This window comes from Brienomyrus brachyistius, unplaced genomic scaffold (assembly GCF_023856365.1).
Source record: "Brienomyrus brachyistius isolate T26 unplaced genomic scaffold, BBRACH_0.4 scaffold33, whole genome shotgun sequence".
NCBI classification, from domain to species: Eukaryota; Metazoa; Chordata; class Actinopteri; order Osteoglossiformes; family Mormyridae; genus Brienomyrus; species Brienomyrus brachyistius.
Genome location: NW_026042308.1, coordinates 2,187,787 through 2,199,033, shown reverse-complemented (window position 1 = coordinate 2,199,033; position 11,247 = coordinate 2,187,787).

Genomic DNA, 11,247 nt, shown 5'->3' with positions numbered 1-11,247 from the left:
CTATGGGGGTCAGCGGGGGAGCTGGCTCCGGGGGGGGAGGTATTTTGCCCCCCCCATTCCTTTCCTCCCCATCCCTAAATGCTTCCCTCCTCCCGCTCCATCACACCACCACACATGTAGGGCTTTGAGGTGTAGGTGCGTTGCTGGGATGCAGGGTAGGTATTCCTCCTCTGTCCCCTCGCGACCACCTGTACCTCATTCATACACTACAACGTAGACACTCTCATTACTTACTCTCTCATGACACATACATTTAGGGCGTTGGGGATGGGCACACAGAATGGCATCCAGAGGGCGGTCTGTTCATTCAGCCTTACCTCTGGTGCCAGGGCCCACATCTCAATTTTAATCACACACAGACATTGAGGGCTCTGGGGAGAGGCGGAGCTAACACCAGCTGTTGGTCGGCAGGGGGTGGTTAGTGCCATGCCCTTCACCTGTTTTAAAAGCACTTTAGAACAACACACACCAACACCACATCTGAGCGGGCAAAGGGGGGCATGGGGTCTTTTCACACCCCCGTTCCCTGTTCGCCATTTGGGGCTGGGGGCTGAGAGGAAGAGCTGGCCGTCTGGTCGGGGTCTGGGCTGGTGGGCTTCTCGGCTACTGCGGGTCCGGGGTGATCTTCTGGTCTCCTCGCCAGAGGAAAAATAGGGGTCCACATAGAGTATACATGGGGAGTGAGAGTATGTGTACAGCGTTCATTTCTGTGTGTCTAAATGTTGGGTGAATGTGTAAATATTTGTTTATGTCTGCATGAGGGTGGGAACGTATGCTTGTATATGTGTGTGCCTGTTTGTCTATACACACGTGTCAGGTTGGGTCCTAGACTCCACCTGAAATAACATCTCGGGCACAATAAAGTGGTCCTCCGCAGAGGGGGGGTGGTGGAGGGAAAAAAAAAAAAAAAGCTTGTGACCCACCGACCGATTTCTTATTTGATTACTGTTGTTCCTTGTCTTGTTTTTGACCCCTCGTGGTCTGCTTTTGTTTTTATTAGTGTCTCTAGTGTTTATCCCCTTTCCTCCTTTGAATCCCTGAGTGAGTCGTCCACTCTCTGTTTCTGCTTGCTCCATGACACGCTGTCGCTCTCAATCCGCCCTGGACCTGTGACAGTATTTCTGTTTTTGCTTTTGTTTGGACGTACTGAGTTTACGATATCTAGCTTAGAAGGAATAGTTTAGCCTGTCATGTGTAACGTTGTTAAATGCGCTGATATCAGTGTTATGTCACAGTACCAGAAACTGAAAATGGTACATTTTGTTTTCTTTTTGTTTTCTTGCAATTACTACATACAAATGTTTAATGTTTTGCTGATATCTAATTAGAAAATAAATGCATTTATGCTTTAAATGATCTTTTTGTTGTCTTCAATCATTTCAACAGGTGAAAATGACCTGAAATCAATGAGTTTGAACACTGGACACTACATTCCGTGTTTGTGGATAAAGTCATGTTTAGCGTACATGCGAGTTCATTCATATCCTTTTCCCCAGAGACAAAAAGTAGGCTAGGCTAATGGGAAAAAAACACACAAATATATAGACCTAATGTCAGTGTATTATTCATGAGGTTTTGTAATATCTGAGACCAAATTAAACTTAATCTGTGTATTTAATGGATTTATGTGCTATTGCTACTGGTTTAATTGGTAAATAGGCCTTTTTCCAAGCAATTGAATATTTAAATGGGAATGTTTTACGTTATTGATTTAGCTTTAATCATGAAGTACCAAGCCTGATATCAATCCATGTCTAATGTGACATATTCAGGACATGCAAAGTCTATACACATAGGCACAGACTATGGCTGGGATTCGTGTGGCCTACCCTGCAGATGGGAGGCCAACACTGCATGGTATATATTCTTTAAATTTATTTAATATTAGTTACATAATTACTCATATAGACCATGTTAATACTTAATAGTGCATGTAAAGAAAATTATACTCTCATTTGACATTAATGTGTGGAGTGCATGTAAGTATGGAATATCCATCCATTGGCTGTAGCACTTATCCTATTCAAGGTCAAAGCCAGAAGCTATGGATGCAAGACTGGGACAACAGGAGCTGACCCTGACAGGAAGCTCATCTCATAATGATATTCCCCACACCGTGCTACTTCTTGCAGAGCTTTGCTGGGGTAGGTGGTGTGGCTATCATACCAGCCGGCGACGCATCCAGTTAGGATGCTCTTGATGACACAGTTATAAAGTGTCCTGAGGATAAGGGGACTTGTGCCACACCTTTTAGCTCGTCGGAGGTAGAAGGGCCGCTGCTATGCATTTAAATTTTTCCCAATATGATAAATGTAGCGTGGAAAAAGTAACCATATCAGTTTACATGGGCTTCTACAGGGGGTTAAGTATCCATCCATCCATTTTCTGAAGCCACTTAATTCCAACTGGGGTTGCCTGGGGACTGGAACCTATCCCAAGAACACTGGGCACAAGTGGGAACCAACCCTGGGGAATCACCAACACACCACAGGGTGCACACACAACTACAGGACCAATTTAGACTCACCATTCAACCCCTCTTGAATGCTTTTGGACCGTGGGAGGAAACTACAGCGCCTGGTGAAAACTCAGACAAACAGAGGCAGAGCGTGCAAACTCCACGCAGAAAGGACTTGGGATTGAACACAGGACCTTCTTGCTGTAAGGCAGCAGGGCAAACCACTGCGCCACCATGCTGCCCCCGTGTTAAGTATGATAAGTAATATGACAAATGTCATAGCTTAGCTATAGATATGCATAAAATGTACGGAAAGACGATATAAACATCTTGTTACTGGTTCATAATCATAGTGAGAATATCTTATTGTTATGCAAACGTTAGTGCTTCCTTTGTTTCTGATTTGTGTCTTCAGGATCTCCAGGACAGCTTGTGGACAAACAGGAGGTGACGCCTATGAAAGGAGACACTGTCAGTATTCAGTGTCACTATACTGACATTTACATTGACATGATGTGGTGTAGGATGGGCAGGGGCTCCTGTGTAGAGAATTCTGGAAGATTGGATGGGAGGCCTGTGGAGCTCAGTGATGAAAGAGTTAATAAAGTGCTCAGCGTCACAATGAGGCGACTGGAGAGGAAGGACACGGGCTGGTACCTGTGTGTGGCAGAAAACCTGCAGACACTCCTTCCTATTAAAGTCAATGCACAACCACACACAGCACTGAATGTAAGTAATTAATTAAAATATGTGAGTCGTTTATACTCTATTACAAATAAATAAAGGTTAAATGGATCCCAAATCTTTCCCTCGTGAAGGAAGTTGGCGCATTTTTTTGGGAAGAATCTGTTTGGGGGAGGGGGCGTGCACTGTACTCACTGGGGTATTACCAACAAGCACCAGGGTGAACAAAATACTCAGCTAAAGTCAGAGCAAAGCTAAAAAGAATTAAATTAAGCAGTTTTAGCTGACTTTAGCGGACATTCTTATAATAAACGCATTTCTTACGGGTATTATACTTGATATATGAAGTATGTTAACACCCCTTGGCCTAGATTTGTGATCTTTCATTCCTCTGAATCCTTTGGTCATCCCGATTCAAATTCATCCATTGCCGTCAATTTCCTTATTGGATTTTCTGTCATTCTGAATTTTTCAGAAAACCTACTTATTTTGCACAGGCCAAAAATTTTGTCTAATCTTCTACTTTGTACTTTGGCACCCTGTCAGAGGCCCATCCAAAATACTGGCTCACCAAATTTGGGTTTAATCCATTCATTCCTGTAGCAACACCATCAGGTCAAATTTCAAGATATGTTTCTGCATGTAAATTCTGAATTCTTAAGCCTGGGATTATGATCTTTGGTGTGTTTAAAGCCATGGCTTGTCTAACTTCGATTGCACTCATTAATTAAGTCTGTCATATTGTCATTTTGAATTTTTCTGAAAAAAATGTTTTTTGGAAACCTAGGCTGTTGATCAAATCATCATCAAATTTGGGGTGCATCATCTAGAAGGGATTGTGACCAAAAATTACTAAAAGTCAGATGCTATGGCCACTATCATCCAATGAATTTGATGACAAAGCCACTGAACAGGATGTGTGGCTATATCTCAACAAAACTTTGATTGGTTATTATTGATTTGGTGACTGGACTTGGGGCCCAATTCTGAGGAATAAGAACAAAAATAGTGTCATTCCACCACTAGGTGGTGTTGCAATAAGTAAACATGCCTTGTGGCTAATAACTGTTGAATGGATTGACCTAGGGGGGCGGCATGGTGGTGCAGTGGTCAGCACTGTTGCCTCACACCTCTGGGACCCGGGTTTGAGTCTCCACCTGGGTTACGTGTGTGTGGAGTTTGCATGTTCTCCCCATGTCGTCGTGGGGTTTCCTCCGGGTACTCTGGTTTCCCCCCACAGTCCAAAAACATGCTGAGGCTAATTGGAGTTGCTAAATTGCCCGTAGGAGTGCATGTGTGCGTGAATGGTGTGTGAGTGTGCCCTGTGATGGGCTGGCCCCCATCCTGGGTTGTTCCCAGCCTCGTGCCCATTGCTTCTGGGATAGGCTCCGGACCCCCCGCGACCCAGTAGGATAAGCGGTTTAGAAAATGGATGGATGGATGGCATTCCCTGGCCTTCAGGGAATACTTTTGGTTTTAGCACTGTTCCCCTGTCGCTGCAGATACTTTCGCATGCAAGCCAACAACTCAAAAACCGTTCGACGAATCCTTTTCAGACTTTGTACAGGTATTGGTGAGGAACTAGAACTGATTTAATTTTGAAACAGTCCCTAAATGGAAGCAGCGCCACATAGTGATAATGAAAAAAGCAGCAGTTTTAATGCTTGACCCTGCTAAGACCATAATTCAATAACCGTTTGATGGATCTTTTTCAGTCTTTGCAGAGGCATTATAGGGGGCTGGAATGGAACTGATAAAATTTTGAAACAGCAAATTGAAGAAGCAGTGATAGTAAAACAAGAGGGCGGCTTTTACACTTGATCCCGTAAAGATGGTAACTTGAACGGTTTTTGACAGGTCCATTGCAGAGGGTATTTATGGGTGCTGTAATGAAACTGAGTAAATTGCCCACTGGAGGGCGGACCCATGTAACTCTAGTGCTCAGTCGGGGCCCTATGGGTAGAGGCCGACCACAAGGCCTGACCCCAGGGCAGGACCCTGTTAACCCTAATCCAGGCAAAGTTACAGGGTCCTCTCTGTTTCTCTTCATAGGGGCCTTTGCAGACATCCAGACATGAGCTTGTTTTGCTCAGTGAGTAACACCATGGCCCCAATATTACGGAACTGTGAGTTCAGTTCCGACCCTGACAAAAAATCAGTATAATGTTGCAAGTTTTCTGTGTTCACTAGTTTCCATCAACAGACTGTGTGAACTGTGACTGTGTGTATACTACTCTGGGTACCTTGGGTCCTGTTGTAAGCTCCCAGCACAGCAGTTCCCTGTACTGGAGAAGCAGTAATGGAATATGAATGGGAATCTACAGTAGATGTACTGTTTACAGTGAAATGTAGTTCAGAAAAAGAGAGAATGTCAACCTTGAGCAGTGACATTCATGTCTCTCATGCCTCTTCCTATCATGTCAGTAGATGGATTGGGAGAGCATGGGGGTCATGTAGTCGCTGGAATGGGGTCTGTGGCACTCCTGATATTTTTGTAAGACTGTGAAGGTCTCCTGGTGCTCCTTATTTTGCTGTGTGGCTGCTAGACATGGACGTTATCCAGTGACCAGAAATGAAGACTGGACTCCTTTGGTACTGTGTCTCTTCGGAGAATCCTTGGGTACCACTGGTTTGACTTCATGTCAAATGAGTGTTTGCTCAGGGAGTCCCGCATGAGTCAGGTTACCTGCATTGTAAGTGTCAGGTACAGCACTATGACCATGTGGCATGATTCCCTGAGGTTGATCCAGCTCGCAGGGTCCCTAATACCCTATTCCAGTGCAATCTCCCCAACCTGACCTGACCTGATCTGAAATTAAAGTATTGGTCCAAGCTGTAGGTTTACTGACAGACCACTGTAGGTCCTTATCAATGAAGTCTACCATTCTATCAAGACTGAGGATAATAAGTAATATAAATCAAGTGCTATAATAGTACCCTCAAACAGTGATCCTCCTTTATTGGTCTGTTATATACAATATTGCCTGCCCAAGAGCCCACTGGAGCAGGCTCGCAAGAAATATGAAAGAGCTTTGTGGGTGGAGATGTGATCTTTCCACATGATTTCAAGTGAAAACATGAAAAGTCATCTTTAAAACGAAGGCTTTCGCTATTGCAAATGTCACACTATTTAAGGTCTCAGGAAGTCTAGGGGAAGCACAAATATATAGTGCATATAGCTGTGTCTCACATAAAAAGGTTGTGCATACTCTGCTCATATTGTTCAAAATGGAGTAACACTTTGCCATGAATTTAAAATTTTAGTATGAGCCCATATAGTTAAGTCTTGACTGTTTACACGTAAACACTTAAAAAAGATATAGCTGAGGTCCTGGATTCAGTCTCCTGCATTTTCTCTCTAACCCCCTCAAAGAATTTCTTGCAGGGATTAATTCAGTATGTTTTAACAACATATAAAAAGACCAGATGAGTTAGGAGCAACACTTTACTTGAGGGGGCACAAATAATGTAGTAGTACATCCATCCATCTATTTTCCAAACCGCTTATCCTACTGGGTCGTGGGGGGTCCGGAGCCTATCCCGGAAGCAATGGGCACGAGGCAGGGAACAACCCGGGATGTGGGACCAGCCCATCACAGGGCACACTCACACACCATGCATTCACACATGCACACCTACAGGCAATTTAGCAAGTCCAATTAGCCTCAGCATATTTTTGGACTGTGGGAGGAAACCGGAGTACCCGGAGGAAACCCCACGACGACATGGGGAGAACATGCAAACTCTGCACACATGTGACCCAGGCGGAGACTCGAACCCGGGTCCCAGAGGTGTGAGGCAACACTGCACCACCATGCCGCCCCACTCTCAAGACCACATCATCTAATATAATCTCAATATGTGACTGTGTATATTTCTCACACAAGGATAACTGAGAGGTTATCTGATAATGCTCCAGTCCAGTGTCCATAATATACACTTCTTCATTACGCTAATCGTTATCAATCGCATTTTCAGATGCAGAACTATGGGGACAGAAGCAAAAAAGTTACTCATTGATGCCTTTAGTGTAACTGAGCTACAAAAAATTACATCTGCTCAATTTTTGCTCCACTTCTCTTTTCCTGCATTTCCATGAAACTTTCAAGTTGGCGCTGGGGCTTGTGGTCAACCAATAGGAAAAGTTTATCACTATAAGCCCCACCCAGTAAGTCTTGGTCGAGAAAAAAGTATGTTCTTTTTGGAACTAAAAAATGGTTCAGGAACTACCTCCTAAGACCTTCAATTGGGCCAAGTTCGTGCAGTAGGAAATCGCCTTATGACCTGCACCCACAATGGCTTGTTTAGAGACACCGGTTCAGCTGCCTGTATGCTTTTTCACCTGCGGCAGAAACAGCAGGCAAACCAGCACAAACAAGGTACGAACATGCAGTAATGGGGGTTCAAATCCCCAGACAGCGCCACCCACTGGGCCACATAGCATTTCATTTATCAGCAAATGTATATTTAAACCTTTGAGGTCCATCTCAGGCTCTTTGCAAGCAGAGATCAGGTCACTGAAATCTGAAGCAGTGTGTTACTAATCTTACTAAAGCATGACAGAAGTGCTCACTTCTTTAATATTTATTCTGTGATCAAAGCATTGACTGCAAAAAACAAGGAGACCATAACATCTCTAATAGGTGAAAACCCTAAATGTCAAGCGCCCCCTACTGGCTGGCTGCAGTACCATTATTAGCATCACCCATCCCCATGTCTTTCAGTGGTAAGAGGCGATTTTCCACATCACTTTCACTTTGCCACCCCCCCCCCCCAAAGGGGGTTCTTTGTTTCTACTGTGCAAAATAAGTAAGTAAGTAATACTTTAAGGTATTTTGTGTCATTAATGTATGATTTAAATGCAGGTAGTTTTATTACAGTCAGCTTCTATTCACAGTGAGTAGCTTGTCATCATGAAGAGGAAATGTGACAATCGTGAGTTTTTGGGCAACCACAGAAAAGCAGGAAAGTAGAGACAGTGAGATAATTAGTGCCAGTCAGATGATAGACGTATACAGTATGTGAGTCAAGGGTTCTTCATATATTAATCATTCCCATTCAGGTAACAAATCCTGAGAGATCCATTCCTGAGCATCATGGCAAGAAACACCACTTGTTTACTGATAACTGCTTTCATGTAAATTCTGCTGTGCTGAGAGCAAAGATGAAGAGGGAGAGACAGCAAGAGGCTGCTGACGGCAGAGAATGTAGGCGACATGGAGGGGAGTGAGAATAGGAGCAAATATTGATGGTTACGAGTGAATAATGACGTCACAGCAGCCTGATCCTGATGTTAGTTTAATATGCTTCTTAGTTTGGCCTGTGGTGTGTATTTCAGATACAGCATTTAATCAGGGAGACTGAGTGTGAGTCAATGGCAGAGAGAGAGAGAGAGAGAGAGAGAGAGAGAGAGAGAGCAGACAGGCAGGTGAAGATGAAGGTGTATTAGGGAGGAGGGGGGAGGAGCTTGGACCTTCACCAAATCAGCCAAATGTAAATGTCACGTCTATCAAACAGGAGACCCTGCTTTCAGGAGAAATGGTTTAAAGATCACACTGGGCTCCCTTACAGCCCCCCCTCATCTTAAGGGGGGTTCTTTGTTTCTACTGTGCAAAATAATTTGTAACACAAATGTCTAAACTGGCATGAAAGACACATTCAGCTCTTGTGAAGACTGGCATGTGAAACTGGAAAAGGCACTGGGGAAATTCAGTGCACATAAAGACAGGCAGTGCCACAGATTAGCACTGATGACATGGATTCAGAAGATCAATCCTGTTAATATTCAACCTTCAGATGAGCTGGAAAGAGCAGCAGCAAGTGAGGAAAAATCTTCTGAAGTTAAGTACTTGGCACGGCAAGGCCTGGCTTTTCGAGGTGTTGGTAAGGAGAGTGGGAATTTCAAGCAGCTTCTAATGCAAACAGCAGAGGGCGATGCAGAGCTGACCATGTGGCTGAAAGGCCACTTTGATTTCACCAGTGCTGTTTAACTGTAACGCCTGTTCCTGGGTTGCCCTCAGTCCTTGTTATTGGTTATGATTCTCACTGTCCTGCACTGTGTCTTGTTAGCTGTGTATTTAAGTGCCTGTTCTGCTTCTGTTCATTGATGGTTCATTATAGCTGTATGTTGTATGTATGTATATAGTTCTCTAGTTGTGTTTATTCCATCATTTAGTTCATTCCTGGACATTTGCTGTTTATTTTGGATCCACCCTGATCCTATTGGTTTTGATGTGTGTGTTGTAAAAAACCCTATTTTCCACCCGTGTCATGCACTGCCGCAACCAGAAGAGGGCAGAAGATATGGCACAAAAACAAAGGAAGAAGCCTAACTTTAAAAAGAACAAAAAACATCAAGACTCATCCAGCATGGGGTGGTGGGTTAAGGAATAACACAAACAATCAAAGAATAAGATGCAAACAAAAGAGTGAAAAGATGCAGAGATGACTGAGAAGCAGAGGATGACTGGAGAAGAGACGACAGGACCAGAAGACAGGAGGGATACAGGGAGAGCGGAGAAGACAGTATAACTGAAGAATGGGAGAAGAGGAGAGACTGCAGAGGAAGGAGAACATAGATGACTGGAGGGGAGGGAATATAGGTGCAACAGAGAGAAGGAGGAAGGGCTGCGGAGGAGAAGACAGGATAAGAGGGGAAAATGTGAGCAGAGAAGGACAAACACCCCCACTGCCCAGCAAAGTGCACTTGTAAGTAAACCACAATTTTAGCCTTGGGCTCAATATCTGGACTTGTCTCTGTGTAGCGATGCATAGAATCCCTGACACTGGTTGTGACTGTACTGTGTTAGTCCTAAACCTGCCATTATAGTGTAAGGAGAAAAGATTTTTTTTTAAATAAATCATTAAAAAAAAAAAGGTAGAGCGATGTAGCCGCCGGAGATTTTTAGTCTCATCTAATATAAAAATTGGCAGGTAGTACAAATATAATCTTATAAATGCTGAGATTAGAGTATCTGCGATGCAGGAATGCAGGGGTTTCATTGGGGACCTTTCTATGGCTTAGTACTGTGAAGGAATACATGGTTAGTGCCAGGCGCAAATGAATATCTTTGATTTTGCATCCATGTGGTAACTTATTGAAGTTGTCTGATAGTCAGTAATACATGGTTTAATTATTATGATTGTTTATTTATTACTTTATAACATCTGAAAGAAACTGAAATAGGAAAGCTTATTTTAATTTATGGTCCACTGGATAAACACAGACATTACAGACGGTTTTAGAGTCTAATGCTGAATGTTTTTTGCTATCATTTTTCTGCCTGCATATGCTATGATTGGTGCAGTAAAATTTGAGAATGTGTTTGTGGTCAGTATCATAGCCTCAGACAACAAACCAACGCTGTAGCGTGTCACTGTGTTTACATGTGAGAGGGGTTCCAGTTACATAATGGACTCGTTCTAATTGTTTTTACGGAGCTCGACAAACCTAAAAATTAAATGCTGGTTTTATCAAAAACTATGTCATATAGCTATATTCCAGATTTATTACAGCCAAACACATCTCGGAGCTCCGAGGAACCTCCTTCTCCCTACATTTCCCTCCTTCACACTCTTCCCTCAAATACTGTTACATTTGTCTTTTTTCCACACTCACACCCTATCTTGATCATACTCTGACTGCATGGCATCCATATGCAGGGCAAACTATTTTACAGTCTTATCTAGTATAATAGGACATAAACATTGAATTTGATAGTTATCTTTTATTTACACATTAGAACACAACGCATGAACATGAAGGGATCGTTTGCATTTGCAACCAACACCTCCGCAAACCCCCCTGCGGAATACTGGCCGCGGACAGGGGTGGGAATCCCCAAGCTGGAAGACTGTACTGTGTCATGTTAACATTAGCTAGCTAGTTAGCATGGATACAGAGTGCACCGGACTACAACTATAAAGGTAAGGTGTGTGATATAGTAAAACACTTACTAACTGGTAATGCACATTAGCGTTACGTTAAATGACAACTTTACCTATTACTTACCAGAATAGCCTCCTACACGTACGACGAATGACAGCAGGCAGAAGGCTGCGCGTTTTTCAGAAACACACCGGAGTTAAACTCACGCCGCGTTATT